The 11,028-nt window shown below is 45.8% G+C and overlaps 1 pseudogene; it reads right to left on the reverse strand.

Moving 5' to 3' along the window:
* Positions 1–1,221: 1,221 nt before the first annotated feature.
* LOC147958699 (uncharacterized) lies at positions 1,222–1,771 on the reverse strand (annotated as a pseudogene).
* Positions 1,772–11,028: the final 9,257 nt, after the last annotated feature.

Consider the following 11,028-nt stretch of genomic DNA (forward strand, 5'->3'; position numbering starts at 1 on the left):
GCGCGCCTTCCCTGCCGGCCGCACCATCCCGCCGCCGTCCCTTCTGCTGTGGGCGATGCGCAAGGTGCAGCGCTCCCCCGACCCCAGGCAACGCGCCCGATGGTGGATGTACCGCTCATCCACCACGCCGCCGGCCGCCGCGGACCACGTCACCGACGCCGTCCTCGCGCTCCCAGCCCCAATCAACAACGCCTACCGGGAGAGGCGCAATCCATGGGTCCTTGGGCCCTCTGACGACTCTGACGGTGAGTCTTCAGACGACGAGTCCTCTGACGACGAGTCCAGTGAAGATGATGAGGACGAGTCATCTGACGAATCTCACGACGAGGTGGATGAGGTCATCGTCCTCTCCGACGACGAGCCTGAAGTGCAGCTGCTGGCTCCCGTCCTCGACGCCGTGGAGGGGGACAGGAACCTCCCAATCCACGTGGATGCACTGCCGGAGGTCGATCTCCCAGACGGCGTCGTCGTGAAGCAAGAATAAGATGGCGGCGAGGAAGATGTCGTGGAGCCGGCGCTGGGCAAGAAGAAGAGGGCGGCCGTGACTGCAGTGCGCCGCTCCCAGCGCCTGAAGATGCTGAAGGAGGAGTGAAGTGCTGCCTTTCAGTGCAAAAATATTCAGTTTCGTCAGTCCTGAACTTTCGTAAGTTCAGTAAGTTCCTAGGTTCAGTTTCGTCAGGCACTATCTACTAGTACTAGTTGCTATCTTTGTCAGGCACTATCTACTACTAGTTGCTATCTATGTCAGGCACTATCTACTACTAGTTGCTTTCTATGTCAGACTATGAATGACAGTACTATCTATCTATGTTAGACTATCTATATATGTTACTTGCTACTTGCTACATATGTTAAGTTATTTGTCACACTATCTAAGCTACTTGCTATATATGTTACTTGCTACTTGCCACTTCCAACTATGTCACTATTGTCAGTTATCCACACATGATATATGCAGAGTAAAGCAGCCTCATCATAGATAAAACATTCTTACTTACTTAACTTAGCATTAGTACTCACTTAGCATAGTAGGTCTTAACATAATAGTCATTACATCATAGATAAAACCAACTAGTTCTTAAACCATAACAGTACCTCCCTCCCTCATACCATTCTGAAAGCACATGGAACTTTCCCAAAATATACACCTAACATGCATGACATTCCAAGGCCAGCTATATATATAGGCCTACTAATTACTTAACCCACACACCAAGCACTTCACTCATTCATAATTACCTTGATCCTTTCCAGCTTATCTTTGTTGGCATGCCCAGCATTGAGCAGATCAACAATCAGATACTCCAGCTTCTTCTTCTCTTGCTTAAGTAGGTCCCTGTCCCCCTCCAGTTCCTTCATGGCCTTCCTCATGTTCTGAATGATATCTGCTTGGCTTTGACGAATGCACCTTTGCTCCTTGGCAAGCTTCAGCTTTTCCATACTTAACTCAATCTTTGCCTGATCCTCAAGTTGTTTCTTCTTCTCAGCTAGTTCATTGATTGCCTGACTGGTATAGTCCATGTCATGAGACATCTTTCCATCTTGATAGTCAAAAAGCTTGGATACATCTTCCACCAACTGGTTGTAGTTGTTTGACAGGAAATCAATTTCCTTTTGTAGCTTGCCCACCTCTTTCTCATGGGCTTGTTTGTCACTCACCCTCCCCAAGTTCATGGTACATGTCCCAAATCCTTGTTAGGCACCTTTGTAGAATCTCTGGCCAAGGACCATCCACCCACTCCACAACCCCACAGTTCACACCTACATCCTACAGAAGCAATTATTTATAATTAAGCACATATCACTTAGTAACAAACTTAGTACAGATAACCAAAGTTCACACCTACAATTCTTTCATAGTAAGCACACAACACCTCACTTAGCATCAGAGATAAATTCAGTTAACAGCTATATTTAGCAGTAGATATAAATTCATTTAACTCTGCTCTTTTACAGTTAACAGCTATATTCAGTAACACCTAACTAATACATTCAGTCCACAGTACACTAAAGATCTCTGCATGTAGGTGTTCTCAGGTTCAGTCATGTATTCAATTCAGTTCTAAACTACAGCACACATCTCTGCACCACATGCTGCACCACACATCTCCAGCAGCAAAACAAGTTAGCGTTCAAGATTTAATACCTACTGCACATGACAACCCAAGAATCGCCTCCCAGTCAAAGCACCTTCAAAAGCCACCATCTTCTTCGGCCTCTGATGATGCATCATGCACGTCGGCTCAGATTCAGTGTAAGAACCATAGAAAGATGGTTCCACCACACTGTCAGGGGTTTCCTGCAAAAGAAACTTCGAATCAAACCAAAAGCAACTTGGAATCTCCAACTTGGATGAACTAACCCTAACCCTAACTCTGTTCCACCATTATGCACTTACAAAGAGCTGAGGATCCATTGAAACCATGTTGATGTCCTCGTCCGAGCTCTCCTCGTCATTCCAGGATGGCATCCTCAACTTCTACCGGCAGCAATGGCCGTGGCGGCGACGGCGATAGGCTGACCTAGCTCAGAGCACCATGGAGAGGGGAGAGGATGAGGACGAGTGAGAGCAAGCGAGGAGGAAGAGAATGAGCGAGTGGCTGAGCTCGCTCGCTCTCACTTATTGGCCCACCGACAGCTGCCGTTCCGACAGCGGACGGGCCGTTAACGGCCGTCAGTGCGCGCCGGCCGTCCGTTAGCCCGCGTGGCAACTATTGGCGGGCCCAACCAGTCAGAATAGGGGTTAGCGCGGGCGAAGCGAGCGATTTCGCGAGTTGGTAGTTTTTTGCCATGGCTTAGGAAAATTTTGGTAGTTTTTCACACAAAAACGTAGAGTGGTAGTTTTCCGTCACGTTTCCGGCAAATGTGGTAGTTTTTGGTTAAATACTCTGGTTACTGGTATAGAACTCGGCCCACCTTAGATGCAAAATGAGTTGTAAGATATTGCTAGCAAAAGCCTCTCGGATATTACTCGTCGAACAAAAGTCTATTTACCAAGTCTCTATGTTAAAGGAGATGGAAAGATTGGGCATTAAAATTCTAGCGAATAAATCAGTCATTTAAAGATATATATAAGGGGAAAGTGTTGACATACAAATGAGGCAGCTACTAAAAAATTTAAAATAAAATTAGTTGTTGCGATATCTTATAACCACAATTGTATCTTTGTTGCGACACATTATTGCAACACCCAACATAATGTTGCATTAGTCTATTGTGTCAAGTAAAACCCATAACAACAACCAAAACATATCAATAGAACAAAAGTATTGCTAATTGCAACATTTTTCAAAAAATAATTTTGTTTAATAAAGCACAATTTTAACCCTATCGCAATGACGCAATATCATTTTTTTACTAGTAGTTTGATACATATAGAAAACTATGTACCACTGTGGTACACCTCATTCGTTTCTATTTTGGTTACTTGATAAAAGGTAGAGGTGAACAATAATTCAAAATATGGTACATAATTGCATGCATTAAAATCACTTATTGTAACTTGTTTTTAAAATAATTTACGTGTAAATTATTTTGAAAATATTGTTAACTAACACATTATTCTTGTAAGCTTAGCAGAATTAAAAACATACAATAATGTTTTATGTTTATTATAGTGTCAATATATACTACTTTAATACAGCGCACAATGTATTACTTTTGGCAAAGTTCTATATATATGTTTTTCTCTTAAAACTTTGTCTGAGTTGTTGCATCATAAAAGAAGTGTGTCCACGCACTTTCCCCAGGTCAACAAAAGGAGAAAACACAGAAGCCGCAATCCTCATTGTCTTAGTTTGAGCTATTTAGGTGAATTATTGTAAGTGTTCATATCTATTTAGTATTTATGAATATCTTGATAGATAGCTCTAGAGCGTGCATGACTAAAAACAATATGTTGATAATGGTTCATAAATTATATAATTATTAAAGTTATGTGTAAATCAATAGAAAATTCTTGAGTGTATATGGTGTTTTATATAGTTTTTCAGCACACTATTGGCAAGTCCATTTCCTTCTTATTTTGTGTTAAAATCTATATGTTGTTTATTCCTAGATAATGTCGATCTCATAATAGAAAGAGGGGAAGTAGAGGACATGATGAAGTGTTCATCGAGAGGACAAGGATTTATACAAGTTAGGGCTGCACTTAGGATAATAACCCAACTCGTGTGTGTCATATTGATATGAAAAAGGTATTACAATTGGTATTCTCGTGAGTACTATTTGGATCAACCATGTTCTGAATGTGGATGGTCTAGCTTGTAGCTTATGCTAGGGTTGTGTGAATCATCTTGCTCTTCCACACACACCTCTTAATTCTTACAAAGTCTCAAGTAGATCTGATTCTTTCTCGAGCAGGGCTTTGAAAAACCCAGCCCTAAAACCCCAACCTCAAGTCTGATTTGGCCCCCGAAAATTATTGCATATTTTAGGTATTTTCCTATATCAAATTTTAATGATTTTCAAGATATATAAATGTGTATTCTCAAGCATTTTATATTTTAAAAATAGTTTTTGTCATTTCATTATATAAAAATGCATTATTATACCTACGTCTATATTGAAATCTTAATCTTGAGGTTTATTGGGAATTTTCAGGCTTCCAGGTAGGGACTTGTAGGAAAAATCTAGTCGCTAGGTAGAATGTTCCAAGCTTTGGGTTCATGCTTTTAGGCCAGGCTGTCCGTGCTCATAACTAGTCGCCAGATAGTGTGTTGACAGGTATGTCCACTCTCCATGTAGAACCCCATCCATTCACCAACATAAGGGCAATCATGCTTAGTTTATGAGGTTCTGAATACCTAATTCTGGAATCAATATTTTTTGTTGTTGCCATCTTTCGTGATCTATAAAAAATTGTCGCAACACCTCAAAAAACAAAGGTTGCATTTGCTGCTGCTTTACTCAACCAAAGTCAATTTTCACTTAAAAACCCACAATGGAAGTGTTCTTTTTAGATACTGAGTTTGTTCGTGATACACTACTAGCCACGTTGCAACGCGAGCACAAGTTGTACTCGAGCGTCATCATGTTGCACTGTCAAAAGCAAGTTGCAAGCATGGCTCCGATTTTGGTCCATTTCAGGTCGTTGTAATCAATCTCCTCCAATCAAAGTATTCCGGTTTAGTCACTAGGACCATGAATGGCTTGAATGCGACAAAGATATTTGCATGTAGTACTAAATATCGAAAGAGGGACAATTCGGTCTAATCAGGTGTGAAGAATATACGGATCTTTTACTTAGCAAGCCTCTTGGTCCAACGATCATATTCAATGGCACATTTGGGCGCTCGCTTTCGGCCGATATGCTTCGCAAAATAATCACCAAGTGATATCATCAGTTAGATGAGCAAGGAAGGATACATAATTGCACCCGAAGAACCTCGAGTTATTGTACAAGGAGTATGTGCACGAATTAAGTCTGGCCTAACAATTACCAAGGTCGCTCGTCCTGTGTATCTCATACTAGATGGAATTGCGCGCTCCGCTGCGTGCGGATATTATAGCATGGATAAAGTACTCCGTAGGCATATCATATCATGAATAAAAATCTTTCATCTAAAAAAATGGGATGAAGAAACTTAAACCGAGAGCTCTTGATTCGAATGAATGCAATTAGGATGCTCATAGTACATACATAAACGTTGATGGTGTACTGTACAAGTTAATTTAGTTGATGGTCATCGATACAGACATCTCCACCTTGGTAATGAAGATGTAGTTGTGGTTTAGGGTTGGTGGTGGAGATCGTTAGGGTGGCGGCGCGGACGAGCGGGAGGGCGGAGTCGCGGACGAGCGGAACAGCCCACACATCTACGTGTGGGCAAAACAACTAGCGCCCACATGCCTCTTTTTTTCTCTTCCGATCCCTCTCACACGCGTGCGTGTGGGCGAAGTTGATAACACCCACACGCCCGTATGTCAGGCCTCGTTACCTTCTGGTCCCGCACGCCACGCGTGACAGTCACAGCGCGCCCGCAGTTGCCATGGTCCAGACCCTCGTCCATGTTTGTTTAATTGCAGTTGCCATGTCGCTGAACTACGGTTGCCATGTCGGACAACTGTAGTTGCCATGGTTGCTCAACTGCAGTTGCCATGTATGGTCTGATCTAATGTAGTTGCCATGATTTCATAACTTTAAGAGTTGCCACATACTAACACTAGGCAGTTGAGAGAGTTGCCATGCGCTCACAAGCATGTTAGGGCAGTTGCCATGTAAAAAGGAAGAGTTGCCATTTGCTTACATGCACGTTAGGGCAGTTGCCATGTACATGCACGTTAGGGTAGTTGTCATGTACCATGCAAAAACATATGGCAACTCGGTACAAAGAGAGTTGCCATCTGCTTACGTGCATACTAGGCAGTTGTCGTGTACCCTGCAAAACACATGGCAAATTCGGGTAAAAAAAGAGAGTTGCCACCTGCTTATAAAGCACACTAGGGGCAGTTGCCATATGCACTGCAAAACACATGGCAACTAGCAGTTTGGGTGTGGGAGAGGAGACGGACGTGTGGGCGAGATGGCAAATGTCCATACACTAACCCCTGTGTATGCATGCAAAGTGACGTGTGGGCGAACTGTTGAACGTCCACACACCAGCCCCTCCTGTGTGGTGAAACAGCCGTATGGGCGACCGGCTGAACGCCCACACACCAGGCCAGTCCTACGTGGCACTAGAAACATGCCAAGATTCGTGCGCTTACGAACGGACGCGGATCCACGTGTGTGGGCAAGATGCAAACGCCCACGCCACGCGTTAACATTTCCGAGCACATATTATCCTCTGACACTGCCCCAGCACACACTGCAAGTGGTCCCGCGGTATCTTGAAGCCGACTTCTATTTCCTTTGGCAACCTGACCGAAATACTCAGCCATGCTGCTCGCGCACGGGGAACGATCCAGACGTCACTGTCAACTATCAAGCGTACGTTGGAAGATCATCGCTGATCGTGCAGCCACCTCTGGTTCGAAGATATGGCAACTGGATGAAGGATGATCTCACCGAAATCTCAATGTTCGTTTGCTTGCAGTAGGACTTCAGTTACGATTCGTTTTGAAGTACTACGTCGCAATCAAACATTCGAAATAAGGAGCTGTCAAAAACTCAAAATCCATTCGAAAAGCAAAACCGGTATGGATCGGTCTGTTCGCGACGCTACAATAAAGAAAGTTGTGAAGTTGAGGGCAGGCACACATGTAACATGACGTGAACCTAGAAAATTCAGTAAAACTATTTCAGACGCTTCTTCCAAAAGACCATTCGTGCACAGAGCAGGCAGCATCGTGTGTGTGTGTGTGGAAGTCCAGCGTCCACCGCATTCTGTGATCATAGTGTTTGATTTTTATTCTACCGGCGGGCACCACTTGCGCTCGGGTGCCATCACGCGACACTATCAGCAGAAACAAGTTGCGAGCATCGCCGCGATTTTGGTTCATTCGCGTCGTTGTAGTAATGATGTATTTCCCGGTTTGGCCGCTAGGAGGCAAGGCTCTTGAGCTGTTCGAATGTGACACATATATTTGCCTGTAGTACTCCTGCTAAATACCGGAAGATGGACCTGTACAGTTTTACGTACTTAAGGGCGTCACGTCGACGTCGACCAAATCAGGTGCGAAGAATATACGGATTTTGTACTTCTAGCTAGCCTCATCCTCAATCGATCCTATTGGATGCCGGATTTGGGCGCTCGCTTTCGATCGAGATGCTCCTCAGATTAATCTTCTAGTGAGATCATCACTTAGGTGAGCAACGATAGTTGCATGCCATGAACCCGAGATTTTCACAAGACGACTGGGCACGAACTAAGCCCCTTTTTGTCGAGGACACGCATGAACTTTTTTGACAAAGGATGAATTTTATTGGTTCGAAATAAGGTATCAAGAGAATACAAATATAGTGAGCACACCCAGTCTCTGCATAGCTAGGATGCACACAACCAACACCAACACACGCACACAAGAACACACCAGCAAATAGCAAAGTCATATAAAATTAAAGCTATGCGTAGGCGATGGAAAAAAAATCAGAGCGATCAAATCCATAATAGGCAAACTGCATCCATGATCGTATCCACACCAACTATCTCATGACATCACGCGAATGACGAGGTTCTTCAACAACAACGCCTTCAGAAAGGAAACGACGCCCAGTCGCCGATGTCACTGGATTCAACCACTTAGGGTCAGAATCGAGGTTTTCACCTTCAAAAACAGTCCGAGTATATCTAAGCAATGCCTCCAACAAGGTAACGACGTAAAAACATCAACATTGCTAGGTATAACCAATTCGGATCACCTATGCTTTCACCCCGGAACTCGAGACCGGGTACTTGAGGAGCACCATCATCAAGTCACTCATGTGTTGCCGCCACCACATTTTCACGATCTCAACAGCTACTTGCGACGTGTAATTGGCACCAATGCACCATCATCCCTTTGCGTCAAGTCGTCATCCTTAATTTGCATCTCATCATCAAAGTCAATCATCAAATTTGAAAGTGAGAAAACCTCACGAAGATGTATCGACGGTGACCGCCGTGGATGAGAAGTCCCACGTACGTGCAAAGCAATCCCTAACCAAGCACACATGCAGGTTCATTGATTTGCTGCCAAGTAATACATGCACATCTAATATCGATTCGGTCTCTCTGGATCTTCGTAGTCCGATGAAGAACAGCCATAAACAGGGACGCCGCCGGCGGCGCCCTCCGACGACAGCGGGAGGGAACAATGGGAGGAGAGGGAGTTAGGCGGGGCAACGCCGCTGTCGTCCGTGTCGTCCGGGATGAGCGACGCGGGGGCCAAAGAGTGATTTTCGGACAGGCATGAACTAAACCTAGCTTAACATTAGACCGTAAGCCTGCTTAATGGCACGTTAGACACTTAACTGAGTGCTGTATTTCATATTCCATGAGGGGATTGTGTTTCGACGTATTTCTCCAAAAAAGAAGACCTTCACATATTTTTTATGTAACGTACAACTAGCAAGATCATTCTCTTGACTTGTCCGTGCTACCGCCAAACTCGTCTTGCTTCTCGGCAAAACAGTGATCTGAAAGCTGCCGGCTGGCTATCACCAGCACGTGTTCAATGCTGCGTGGGGGCAGGGTATCCCGTGTGCCACACACTGCAAGCGGGTCCCGCGGTATCGTGTCGCGGACTTCCATTTCCTTTCTCACCTGACCCGGATGAAACAACCACAGCCACGCTGCACGGGCGCGGGGCACGATCCAGGCGTCACTGTCAAGCGCACGTACGAAGATCGTTGGCCGCCATGCTAATGGCTGCACAAATCCGTGGCCCGGCCGTGCAGATCGTATCTCACGTAGTACGTATCTTGGACTTTGAGAAGCATCGGATCAGTCCGTCCACAAAGCTACAATAGAAAAACAAAGATGTGAAAACAAAGGGCAGACACGTGAAACATCACGTGAAATTATAAAATTCATCGGCCGCTTCTTCTCCGCGGACCATTCGTACACGGAGCAGAGCAGGAGGCAGCGTCGTGTGTGTGTCTCGAAGTCAATCAGTGCGTCCGTGTCCGTCCCATTCCGCCCGACGGCGACGTCATAAGGCCAACTATATCGCGCGATCTCAAACGGACGTTTGTTTTGTTCAGTTTTTGTTCTTTTAGATAGAGATTTGGAATCGTGTTCGGGCCTGTTCTGAAATGCGGTGGCCGTGCGCCCAGCGCGGCCGCATCCTTTTGCCCCATCTTGTCCGCGTGTATTTAAAAAAAAACGTTTCAAATGCGAAGCCCCAGTTCACGACCCGAGTTCATCACACCGGCAACAAAGCCAACGGCCTACACGACCATCGCCGGCAACACAGCCAGCGGCCGGCAACACAATCAGCCTCCAAAATGAATAGTTGTCCTCACCGGCAACACAGCCAGCGGCCGGCAACACAGCCGGCCTCCAAAATGAATGTTTTTTCGCCGGCACACTGCCAGCGGCCCAGCGGGCGGGCGGCACCCATGCCAGCCTCCAAAAAGAACGACCACGCCGATCGAACGACCTAGTTCAGGCCTTCGGCGTCGAGCATCTCCTTCTGCTTGGCCTCGAACCAGGCCCTCGTCTTGTCACTCATCTTCAACAAGTCCACGCTCATGATCGCAAGGGCCACCTCCTTTGCTTTGGTGGCGGCATTGGTGGCCTCGATGTCGAGCTGCCTCTGCCTGGCCTTGACGTTGTCGGCCTCGATGTCGAGCTGCCTTTGCCGGGCGGCCTCTTCCATGTCGAGCTGCCTTTGCCGGGCCGCCTCCTCCATGTCTATCTTCCTCTTCTTGGTCGTCTCCTCCATCTCAAGCTTCTGTCATTGGAGGTCTAGGTATTGCTTCATTTGCTCGTCCTTGCTTTGCCGCTTCTTCTCGTCCCTCACATCCTTATGTGACATCATACCATGCAAAGTCTCATGCAAGGCCATGGATGAGGCGTTACGTATGTCGTCCACCTTTGAGTTGGTCTTGCCCCTCGACCTCTTCAACGCCTCGCCAACCCCATCTCCGGCGAACTTGGCCGTCTTCTTGCCTCTCCTTCTTTGAAGTTCACGGTATTGATCCTTGAACTTAGGGCAATTGTTGATGATCGTCCAACAATGCGTAAGAGTGAATGGCTTGTCATTGTGCCGGGCCTTGAATGCCTCCAAAGATTGAAATGCCCACACCACATGATCAACAACAAGTGAACATGTAAACATATACATGGCCGAAGTCTCATGGCCGTAGTAAGGGCTAGAAAGAGAAGAGCATACCATGTCTCCAACGCCGAGACCACTCACGGGCCGTGCTTCAACGCTCTCAAGTGCGGCACAATACTTGTTGCACTCTCGTTGGATGAACAACCATCTTTTTTGAATCAAACCGATGCCACGGTTGCTTGTAATTTGGTAGGGCTCAAACATCTTCTTTTCATGAAATGTTTTGTGGACTCTCGTCCAAAAAACAATGCCCTTTTGTTGCGCGCCGGTCCTTGGATCTTGGCTAATCTCCATCCAACATTGGCAAATCAACTTGTCCTCATC

The sequence above is a fragment of the Triticum urartu genome, chromosome 7A (assembly GCF_056163025.1).
Source record: "Triticum urartu cultivar PI428250 chromosome 7A, HENAU_Tu73, whole genome shotgun sequence".
NCBI lineage: Eukaryota > Viridiplantae > Streptophyta > Magnoliopsida > Poales > Poaceae > Triticum > Triticum urartu.